At 45.8% G+C, this 11228-nt stretch overlaps 1 long non-coding RNA gene across 1 annotated transcript; it reads left to right on the forward strand.

Moving 5' to 3' along the window:
• Window positions 1-855: 855 nt before the first annotated feature.
• Window positions 856-7908, forward strand: LOC113488691. The gene is made up of 2 exons (XR_003399964.1): window positions 856-940; window positions 7657-7908. It is a non-coding gene; the product is annotated as an uncharacterized LOC113488691 (long non-coding RNA).
• The last annotated feature ends 3320 nt before the right edge of the window (window positions 7909-11228 follow it).

Genomic DNA, 11228 nt, shown 5'->3' on the forward strand with positions numbered 1-11228 from the left:
GGCGGCGGCGAGGAGGGGCGGTCGCCGGGCGCCTCCGCAACTCGCCAGAGGTTATAAACACTTCAGTTCCTCAGTCCCTAGAACTCCACCTCTGTCTAAGGAAACAAGTATAAGAAACTGCGAGAGATTATGGGCTCTGTCCTCAAAGACAGAACGTTCTCTTCTTCATACTAATGGCCAGCCCGGAGCCTGATGCTTTTAATTTGTTTAGGAAAAGATCATTTCTTTGCATCTAGCTCAAAACCGATGCAAAACACTCTAAAGTATTGAAGAAGTTCATGACCTGATACAGGAAAAGGATTTTGGGGAATAATCAGCTACCTGCTTGCCAGAGACAGCCTCCTCTGCCCCGAGGAGCAGTGAAGGTCACCAAAGGCTTGCGGGCTTCTGTTTCGTGTTGGTTTTGTAGCATCACTTTTACGTGGCAGTGCCAAGGCCTGACAGCAGTGACCTTCTTAAAGGACGGCAATGAAATGATTTTGCAATCATGTGTCCAACTAAGCCTTCGAGAGCCGCACCAGCTGGGCTGATTGTGGCGTGGATTGGAGCTGAGCTGCTGAGGGGGTTTGTGTGTGAGAGAGCCTGTGCTTCAGTTCATCCTGCTCCTTGAAGAGAGTCCTGAGAAGATCCTCAAAGCTGGAAATAGCTTTTAGGGTCCAGTGGTGTTGTCCACTGGAGCAGTGGTGGAGCAGGGTTTTATTTAGAACAGCATGCACAGATCGGGACTTCAATATATAATATTATGAATGAATTTTGGGAAGAGGGAGAAAACAATCCGTTCAAAAGCTGTGTGGTACACATAAAAGAATTGTGATGGTAGAATAATGTTTTTTCTTCTCCCCCTCTGTTATTTCTTTAGATTTCTTCAAGTACATCCCGTTCAGGTCCTTCTGATTTAACAGAACTGTGTGGAACACCAGCATTATTTCAGCTGGCAGAGGTAATACTGAAATACTGCTGGCTAATTGCCAGTGGGGCACAGAAGTTGATGATTTTGATGTTGAAGTCTGGAAGGAAGAACAGCACTACAGTTATAATTACACTGTTGTTTATAGAAGAATAAATGATGGTGGCTTGGGTGCCACAAGTCAAGATTTCCCCAGACCAGCCATCAGCTCGGAGGTTTCCACGAGTCTGTGCTGCGGCTGAGAAGCAGTACCAGGCTGGTGGCAAAGGGACTTTCCAATCACCACTGGAATCGTTTTTATTCCTTGTTTTAGGGTTTGGGGTTTTGACTAGCTTGGCTGAGGGAGTGTGAGGAGTGGAGAGAGGGCTGGATTAGTTACTCAGATGAGGGCATTGCCCTTACAAATACCTGTTAAAGGTCACTGGCCACTTCCATTTCCGTTTGCTTTTTGTGCCTACTCTTTTTTGAAGTGGGGAATAAACAGGTCAGTAACTTCAACCGAAGCTCTGCTATATTTCTTTTGTTTCTAAGCTTTTTAAAAGATTTCTCAATCTTAAAGACTGTGAATTGCAGGTTTATTTAGAGCTCACAGAACAGAAGCCCCTTTTTTGTAGCCATATCCTTAGTCCTCGGTACTATTGGCTACTGCAGAAGAAGCAAAGAAGCGTAAAGAAAAAGAAAATCCACTGGTGAGGGGTGTGGGTGGTTAACTGATGAAATGTTATTACTGTCCAAGGAGTCGCATTTTAAAGATTGATCTTTAGTTTTTGGAAATCCCGGGCTGTGTTTACATTGCAGTGCAGTAAAGAAGTCACAGAAGTACCCTGGCACCAAGAAGCCACCTCAGCACAGCTGTGGGGCTCTCCTCTGTGTCACTGCACCTGCTGCCTCCTAGACACTCTTCTGCCCACGCGCTGGTGTTCCCAGGGCTCAACCCAGCTTGGCCTGAGCCACATCAGGAGTTTCTACCCTGTGCAGCAAGAATTTCAGAAACCTGTGACAAAGAATTCTGTCACTGCTGTTATATATATACGCATATATATATATATATATATATATATATATATGTATATATATATATCGGTGTAAGAGATATTTGTAGTTTGCAAGTTAAAAATGCCCTGGTGATTTGAGAAATCTAAAACTGACCTAAAGAGAACCCAGCGGGGGGGGGGTACGTCCATACTGACCACGTGGCCAGTGGACTGAGCTGCGGGGTGCGGGACTCTGAGGTCTGGTTTAAAGCAGGCCTCTTCCATCTGGTTTTGCTTCAGGTGGCTGTTTGGTTGACATTTGTTTTAAAGCCAGAATAGCACTGGGAATTCAGCCTGGGAGCTTGGAGGGGGAGAAGAAGAAAGCGTGTCTTGCCAAGGGCTTGGTGCTGTGAGGGACGACCCTCTGTCAGCGTAGCTCAGGGGATGCGAAGCCAAGAGGATCTCCCGGGTCAGTGCTGCAGGAACATGGCAGGTGGAGGACCTTGTTGCAGCTCTTTTCTTGAATATCACTGTTCCGCAGACAGGATGGGAGTTTTGGTTTCCATTAATATTATCTCCAGGAGGAGGTAACCATGGCAACCACTGCTGCTTTGCAGTTCTGTGCAAAATGAATCTGCGACATGAGAAGAAAGGTTGGGGAGGCTTTTTTACTACCTTCCAAATGATTTTTCATGTTCAAGTGCAAGGAAAAGAAAATAATCTTAGTTGCTGAGAGTTAACTCCCTCAGGGCCATTTGGAAAATGCAGGAAAGAATTGTGTATGGGGACATCTGGGAGTTGTGAGATTTCAGGTAACTGGTCCGTGGCAGTACTGAGAGATACTTCATTGTTCTGTTGCGTTTAGGGTGTTCTGAAAAATCAGTCTAGCAGTGGGTTTCCAGGTTTTATCAAAGGCACTTGAAGGATCATGGAAACACCACTGAGATCAATTGGAGACTTTTTCTATTAGAGCAGGAGGACCCGCCAGCACGTAGCCATCACGTCACATCAGTTTTCGTAGGCTTCGGCGTGTTTCCCTTTAGCATAGTTTGCTTTCCTGAACTAAGATGCCAGAGAGATGCCCCATGTAACGCTCCTGTTGATATAGGTAGGTAATGTAAGGAAAGTAACGTAAGGCCATTGATTAGAGATAAAATGAAGGATCGTTCTGTGTAGCAAAGCTTTCAGAATGCAGTTAGTTTGGAGTGCTGCTTCAGAGAGCAGAGTCTGTTGGGATGCTTCCAAGTGTGTAAGGGCCATCCCTCCAACAACCTTGCCAACTTTTGTCAACTTCAGGTTTTCCGTAGCAAACAGAATTGAAGACGAGTAGAAAATGTCGTTGTTCCCGTGTCACGGACAGTGGTGTTGATAATCTGCCCGGCTGTGCTCATGGCCTTTTGTTCAGATGCCGTTCCTCCCTCGGCTCCTGCCTGGCTGCCCACGTTTGCTGGACCAGGGTGTTTATACAGGACAGCGCAGTCACTGCAGCCAGAAGTGCCATCCCATGCCATCGGGTGGTTTGTTTTCATCCGGCTGTTAGGAACAACAACACGGCTTAGGAGTTGTAGGTAAAGCTAAGGACCGTCCCTCCGAGTGGGCTGAGGCAGGAGGGGTGTGGGGTTTCACGAGAGCGTGAGCCAGTTGTATTTTTCCTCTCGCAACAAGATGAGGGGAGGAAATACAATCCCCCCCCCAACAAACACAAAGCTAATTCCCACCCCAAAGCATCAGGTTTTAGAATATCCCCAGAAGATTTAATAGTTTGACATTTTTAGTCTGGGTTGAATTGTTGTGGCTTTCATTCCAGTGTAGTAACTTTTATGTGAAGTTATTTTACTGGTTTATTTATTTATTTGGTTTATTGTCTTTTTTTTTGGTTCCCCTCACAGACACATCTCCTGTATGAATCAGGCCAGCAGAGCTACATGCCACCAGCATGACACTGACTGATTTTTTTTTTTCCTAATTTTAATACATGTAATGAAAGTAATCAATTTGTACTGACTTACAAATGCAGAAGCTGGTTTGTACATTTTCATCCCAAAGTTGGATTGATATATACTAGTTTGATACATTCCACGTGTGTGCACTTACCTCTTCTCCCCTCTCTCTGTGTACGTAGGTATGGATAGACACATGCATGTACTAAACAAGGTATTTTTCTCCAGAAACACAGTTACATTTAATTTGATTTGTTTTATTTCCCCTTCAGCTTTGAAAATTTGGAAGAAGAATCTGAAAAGAGGTTCAACAGCCTCCCTTGATACAGTCCTGTTTTTTACAGGAAAAATTCAGCTGTTCCAAGGAAAAAGAGAAAGGTTGGAAGGGGCTTATCTGAACAACCTAAATCTAACAAAAGTGGATTGCCATGTGCAATGCATTCTTAAGCATCAAGCTGAGGAGTTTATACTTGATTACTTCACAGTTCTATGTGAAAAGCGTGAAGTCAAAGAAGACATTTTTGTTGCACTGAAGTTAGTTGGTTCTCACCTGGGCTGGTTTTGAGGCTGCACTCTTGACTCCTGATTTTCATGCTGAGTGGAAGGGGATCGAGTTTGCACATGAAATACATTCCTCACAGCAGGAGAATTTATCAAAGCAGGAATATTGTGGAGTGAGTTTGACAAGCTTTTCCAGGAGAAAATGAGGAAAAAACATGGCAGATGATCAAAAGGTTGCATTCTGACATTTTTCAAAGTGCAGTTTTATGCCAGTTGGCATTTCACTGTAATTTTAGTGTCTATAAATCAGCACATAAGATACCAGAGATGTCTGAATGAAACAGTTGGGTTTTGGTTGTTGGGGTTTTTTTGTGTGTTTTTTTTTTTCTTTTTTCCATCAAGATTTAAACTCTCTGTCATAAGTTTGGAGTAAAAATGATAAAAAAAGTTAGAGGGCAGGAAAACCAATTCCATGCCCAGCCCTCTTGCTGAGTCTCTTGAAGGGAGAAACTCGTGACACATTTGGCTGTTTTATATACAGCCAACCTGTGACACAGGCGGTAGAGAAGTGAGACTATGGTAGGGAAAACTACTTTTAGACCCTGTCAGAAATACTGATGCATACCTGCAGTACAGAAGCATCACAAAATAAAGGAACGATGTACCTGTAATTCTACAAGACAGAAGGATGCTCGAAGGAATCCTCATGTACAGTTCACAGTGTGAAGCTGGTTCCCTTTTCTGCTCCTGTGGTAGTTCCACTGACTGACAGGTTTTCAGATCTAGTCTGGCTGTTTTAGGCAGGTGACCCTGGATTAGATCTCTGCCTTTTGAATGCTTCATGAATAATCACATTACAGTACGCAGGCTTGAGCAGCTGTTCTTTTCCAGTGTGTGCCAATTTTGGTATTCTTTCTGTTATTTATATAATGAGATGTGGAGCAGTCACTTTTGCAAAGTTAGGCTTGTGCTAATACCAAGTGAGTTCTGTACATATTGGACAGAACTTCTTCAGTGAGCGTGAATGAATTGCTTTACAGCGTGATAGTACGGTGGTCAGTTAACAAGATCTCTGCATCTGCTGTGACCGGGCAGTTGAAGGTGTAATAGCAGCTCCTTGGATTTCCCACTACAGTATTCACTTGTTCAAGTGTCTGAATGTCTAAAAACTTTGTGGTTCCTACGTGGCTTGGGAATGGCACGCTAGAATGCTGCCTCCAGTCAGGTAGCCCAGAACTGCATTCGGCTTTTGGCTGGGTTCATAGGTGAGAGCTTTATTTTTATCCTTGTTTGCATCACCGAAAAAGCTTTGGAATGTGTTTGGCCGTGTCTCAAGGGAAGGTCAGAAACAGAACTGCAGGCAGGTCACAAGCCTGATGGAAGGAGTTGTGGCCCAGCCCTGTGGAGGTGGCCATGGACCGTTTGCCTCCACCCAACAATAAGGGCTCTTGAACCCGAGCCAGCTGACTACCCTGAAGAGATGGTCAACAGTCTCATGAACTTTTCCACCAGCTGAGCTGTGGGGTTTCAACAAGCAGCCCCAGGGCAGGACTATCCGATAGTGACACTGCTGTTTCTGTAGTGAGCGTCTAACCCCATCCCTGAACTCAGTCCGGACGGAGCTGGTGGTACCTGCTCCTAATTGCAACAAATGTGGAGTCACTCGAGTTAGGAGGGCAAGCTCTCAGCTTGTCTCCATTATTCCAGCTCCTGGGAGAGTGAGGTTCAGCTCTCAAGAGGTAGCAGAAAAACTTGTGACAAACCATTCTTCTTTTGGTAAAGAAAGGTTGCATAAATCTAAATATTCCATGGTAATGGGTTGATTTTAATTTTATTTTGTTAAGATGCTTAAAATTATGATGCCAGTTGTGGATTTGAAATGACCTGAACCAAATTGCATACAAGCAAGCTTACTAGTTTAGTAGAGAAACTTCCAGCTGAGCCAGGCATTCATTAAACCGGATCCTAAATTTAATTGGTGGTGTCCTGACAGGCCGTTCACCCTGCCGTGCTGCTGGCTTGGTGCCAGCTGTGACGAGTCCAGAGGCGGTTGGGGAATACAGACCTTCGAAGGTGTTAAGCATAGAGGTCTGCAAAGTAGGAGCCTGCAGGTATTGCGGGAAATGAAAATGAGATCCTGTGCAAAATGGCAGAGCTTGGTTTGGAATGGTTCTGAGGGTTTTTTTTGAATCGATGTTTTTACACGCCATCAAAATGAAACGCAAATAACACCATATTCTGGCAGCGTGTTGAGCAGGACCCGTGAAGGGTCGGTGGAGTTTCGTGGGTGTGACTGTGTTGGGATGTAGGAGTCCTTGCCTTTGCTCTGCTGTGCCCTGCGATACTGCGTTGTGCGGAGTATCTGCTGCTTTGCTCTTCCGTGGGGTTGTCTCTGTAAGGTAGTTGCACGAGATGTCAGGCACAAATGGTGCCTATTAGTGGTGGGGGCCTCTGGATGCTTCCAGATAACAGAAGATAATCACTAGGGGTAGGCTTTGTAAAATAAATGCTTTAAAATCCTCCCCTGCTTTTTCAGAATGAGCATGTGCAGGATCATGAACCTGCCAGGCATTCTCAGGTGAGTGCTTTACTTTTGCAGTCTGCAGATCAGTGCCTACTAAATTCCATTTAAAATTTGAAAAACGGGTTTGGGTGCTGCACAGTAAAACTTCCCCAAGATGTCAGGTGAATAAAAGGGGAGAAATGGTTTTGTGTGTTGGTTTTGGGTTGTTGTTACCCACAACATGGCTGTATGTCTTAGTGTTTTATTTTGGAGTCAGTGGTGCCAGATTGCTTTTGTGTCGATGTCTTTAAGCTAGACCTAAAGAGACCTGATCTGCTGCCTAGTCCAAGCAGTCAGGATTGTCAGGAGGTTTTGCTACTCCTAAGCTGAAAATCAGTGGGTGAGTGTCCACTGACTCCTCCCATTGTGCTTGTCGTGTCCAGTCCTCACTTGGGCCAGTTCTTGTCATATAAAACCACCCAAAGAACGCTGTAACATGAAAGCTGTTTCAAATCCCCAGGTATAATCAGGCAAAATTTGAACTTTCTTAAATGAGAGGCGTTTTTTTTTCCCCCAGGCTTTCCAAATTGTCCAAATTCTGCTCCTACTGGAATTCATGGGGGTCTGTCTTCAGTGGGAGCAGAACCGAACGAGCAGTAACACTTTGGTAAACTCTACCCCTAGCATTTTGAAGTGTGCATATGCAATAATAACGTCCCAGAATGGCTGAGAAATACAGCTACACTGACTGTGCAGATGGCCTGCTCTGACATTTGCTGGAGCTGTGACTGACTTTGACTTTTTTTTTTTTTTTCTTTTCGTTCTTTCCAGTGGCATATGTGCCCAGAACATTCCACCACGCTGAGGTCAGCAGTCTGCAGCGAGTCACGAATCCGCTCATATGCAAAAATGAGCAACAGGCTTAGCCATTTCTGCCCCATGCTGTGAAGAAATACAGTCAGCAGTGCTTTGGGAAGGCAAGGAGAGGAATGAATGGTGTACTTTTACCTGGGAAACAGATTGTTTTAAGGATTTTTTTAATCTGTGGCCTCTAGGAACTGGAAATAAACCATCAGCTTAAAATGGATGTTTGTTTGTGACATTCCTTGTGGGTTTAGCTCGGGGATTTTTTTGGCTCTGTTCGAAGCATTCAGATGCCTGGAGATCACATGCTGTACTGTTGCCAAGATCATGACCTCAAAATGCAGCATCTTCCTCCTGAGAGATACGGAAATGCACAGACATATCTGTTGGTCCGGGTGTCCTTACGATGACGCTGAAGTGTTCTCCATTCGATCAGGCCTTTTACAATCAGGATCTTTGTGAGAGTGGAGGGAGTATATGCCCAGAAATGTAGAGGAAATGGTTCGTTCTAACTGGTGGGTTCATTCTCTTGCCTGCTGCTTCCCCAGTCAGCTGCTGTAGGTGACACTGAATATTCTCAGGAGGAAATTATTGCAGAGCTGCAGCCGCCGTCACAGCCTCGGCCTCGGCCAGAGGTGGGTCCCACCTGGGGAGCTTTGAGAAGCTTCTTACAGCCCCCCCCCCGCCCCCAGCCCCACCACACACACAAACCCAGCACAACGTGGGATAAAGATGCTGTAATGGTGTAATGCACGTTACTGGGCTTCCTGAGAGCGCCTTGGCTGGTCTTGCTCACCTTGCGTACTGTTACACTGCAGCCTTAAAGTCAGGCTTAGCAAGAACATTCCAATCTCCAGCCACAACCGTCACACAAATACTGGTAACTGGTAGAAATGAGCAATATCAGGGCAGCAGCTCAGGGCTTTTAAATCCCAGAATCATTCGGGTTGGAAAAGCCCCTTGGGATCAGCGAGTCCAACCCTCAGCCCGACTCTACAAAGCTCTCCCCTACCCCAAATCCCCCACAGCTCATCCCAACGGCCCTGAAACCCCTCAGGGATGGGGACTCCCCCCTCCCTGGGCAGCCTGTTCCACTCTCAGACCACTCTTGCTGGGAAACATTTTCTCCTCCTGCCCAGCCTGACCCTCCCCTGTGGCAGTTTCCAGCCGTTCCCTCTTGTCCTGTCCCTGATCCCCTGGGAGCAGAGCCCAGCCCCGGCCTCTCTGCAATGTCCTGTCAGGAGCTGCAGAGAGGGATGAGGGCTCCCCTCAGCCTCCTCCTCCTCACACTCAACACTCTCAGCTCCTTCCCTGGCTCCTCACAGGATTTATTCTCCAGCCCTTCGTTGCCCTCCTCTGCCCTCGCTCCAGTCCCTCGAGATCTCTTCTCACTTTCTCTTTTCTTTTGTAATTTTTTTTTCTTTTAATCAGTTTAAGACTAGAGTTACAGCTAAGCCAGTTTCTCATCTGCTGTCAGGCTTGTGTTCTGTCAACGGCATCTTGTGCTCTACGCTTGGTTCCTTCTTGCATGGCAGATGGGGGCAAATAAGACGACATGTGGGCTGCAGAGTGGGGTAAACTCTGTGTGTGTCAGCACAGGCAGATGCAGGAGGAACCACAAAATTATGGATGAAATGCAGAGAGTAAACTTGTTCTCATCAGCTCGCTGACTGGGGATCCCCGAAGCAGCAGGGGGGGCGCAGAGCTGGGGCCTCGCTGGAGACCCACCGGCCCTGCAGTTCTCACCTCTTTACCTGGGGTTACCAGGCGTTGTCACCCCCGGGTTTGATCTTTCCCGCAGCAGCTCAGGAATCTCGAGGGTGTTGGATGAGGTGTGTCGGAGCCTCTCACAGGCCCGTGTTATCTGAACACAGGTGTTCTACTTGTCAAACACACAAGGCTTAAACAACAATTAGTATGACACGTGTGGTTTGTGACATCCCAGCTGCAAGTCAGTGGAGTGTGTTTAGTCCTCACTAATCCGTGATTTTCCCACTCTGTCCATGCCAACTTGTAACAAATCCCACTCAGGAAACCATCTGCCATGGACCTCTAGATGTTTTTCTCTCCGAGTCATTTTTGTGACTGCTGTAAGCATGCCCGATGGCCCACGTCTTCTTATCACGTGCTCAACTCTGCTTGCAAAACCAGCCCTGTCGCTCTGCACGTGCTGCTGTCCCACGGGAAGCCACCCACGTCACTGCACAGCGGCTGCAGAACCTCATTTCACTGCTAGACAGCGTTCTCCTGAGAAGTGGCTGAGCTTTACATGGGGCAGCTCTTGAACACAGGGCCGTGAGGAAACAGAAGGGCTACGAAATGAATTAAAGATAAAGATAAATAGAGGGAACCAAACTTGTTGAGCCCTGTCCTTTTTGCACAGCACATCCAAGGCCTGGTTTGGAGCATCTGTCCACGGGTTCCTGTGTCAGTGGAAGCCACGGGGTGCTGCTCCTCGAGAGGGGAGCAAGAGGATGCCTGTTAGCACCCCTCCGAGCTGTTGTCCTGTTGAAGTTGGCTGTTGAAGCGTGGACTCCTCTCTCTGGAGTTTAGTGCAAAGGGACTTGGGGGTGAAGCCTTTGTGTGATTGCCTCCAAGTTAGGTTTTGTGTCAAATGGACTAATAATCTGTAAAGAGGTCAATGAAATGATTTCTCATGCCAACGTCCACTAAGACTGTGAGAGAAGGACAAAGAAACTTCTTCCCTTCAGCACCAACCCTCCACCCGCCATCCCCTCCCCATTCACTGGTCCCCCTTAATCCTCCATTCTTCAGAGCTGTACGGCAGCGACGTTGGGATGAAGTGATAAAGAGCTTTGGAGCTAGAGGAGGAAAAAAATCCCCAGAGTCCTCTCAGGTCTCATTTCAAGGACGGAGAAACCTTAAAATGTGGAGAGGGAATCTACTTGCTGCGTCCTGAGTTTGTCAGCAACCTTCTGGCTATTTCTTCACCAATCACACCAATATGGGATCCCCCTGCAAATGAGCTCTGGCATATTTTCTTAGGTTTATGACTTTAATAACTATTGCCTCTTTCTTATTTTTACCTTTCATGATTGGCTTATCTTTATTTATTTTTACCTTTCATGATTTTTTTCTTATCTTTAATTTCTTGTGCTTTTTGATGCATGCAATATGAGAAAGAAAACGAACGTAAAAGGGAGCTGTTTACCACACTGACCAATCGGGTTAATTTGCAGTGACCTGACATGGCTTGTAATATACAACACACCCAATTAAAGACATACCCAGCCGGGTTTCTTTCTATTGTACGTTGTTTATTGTTTGAAATAATGCCTTAATGTTTTTATTAAATGTAAAAAAAAAAAAAAAGAAAGTGACTTGTCTTACTAAAAGCCATTATAAACTCAATCAAGCTAGAATTAAAGAGCACTGTCATTAGAGCAAACCCCCAAGTCAGAATTAACAAGTAGTGGAGTACAACAAAATCACTACATTAATACAAATCAATGCTTATGAACTCTCACATAAGAAATCTAGAGAGAAAGCTGCCCAATTGATAATACATCCCCATGAAG

This window comes from Athene cunicularia (genome assembly GCF_003259725.1).
Source record: "Athene cunicularia isolate RWA chromosome 25 unlocalized genomic scaffold, athCun1 chr25_part1, whole genome shotgun sequence".
NCBI classification, from domain to species: Eukaryota; Metazoa; Chordata; class Aves; order Strigiformes; family Strigidae; genus Athene; species Athene cunicularia.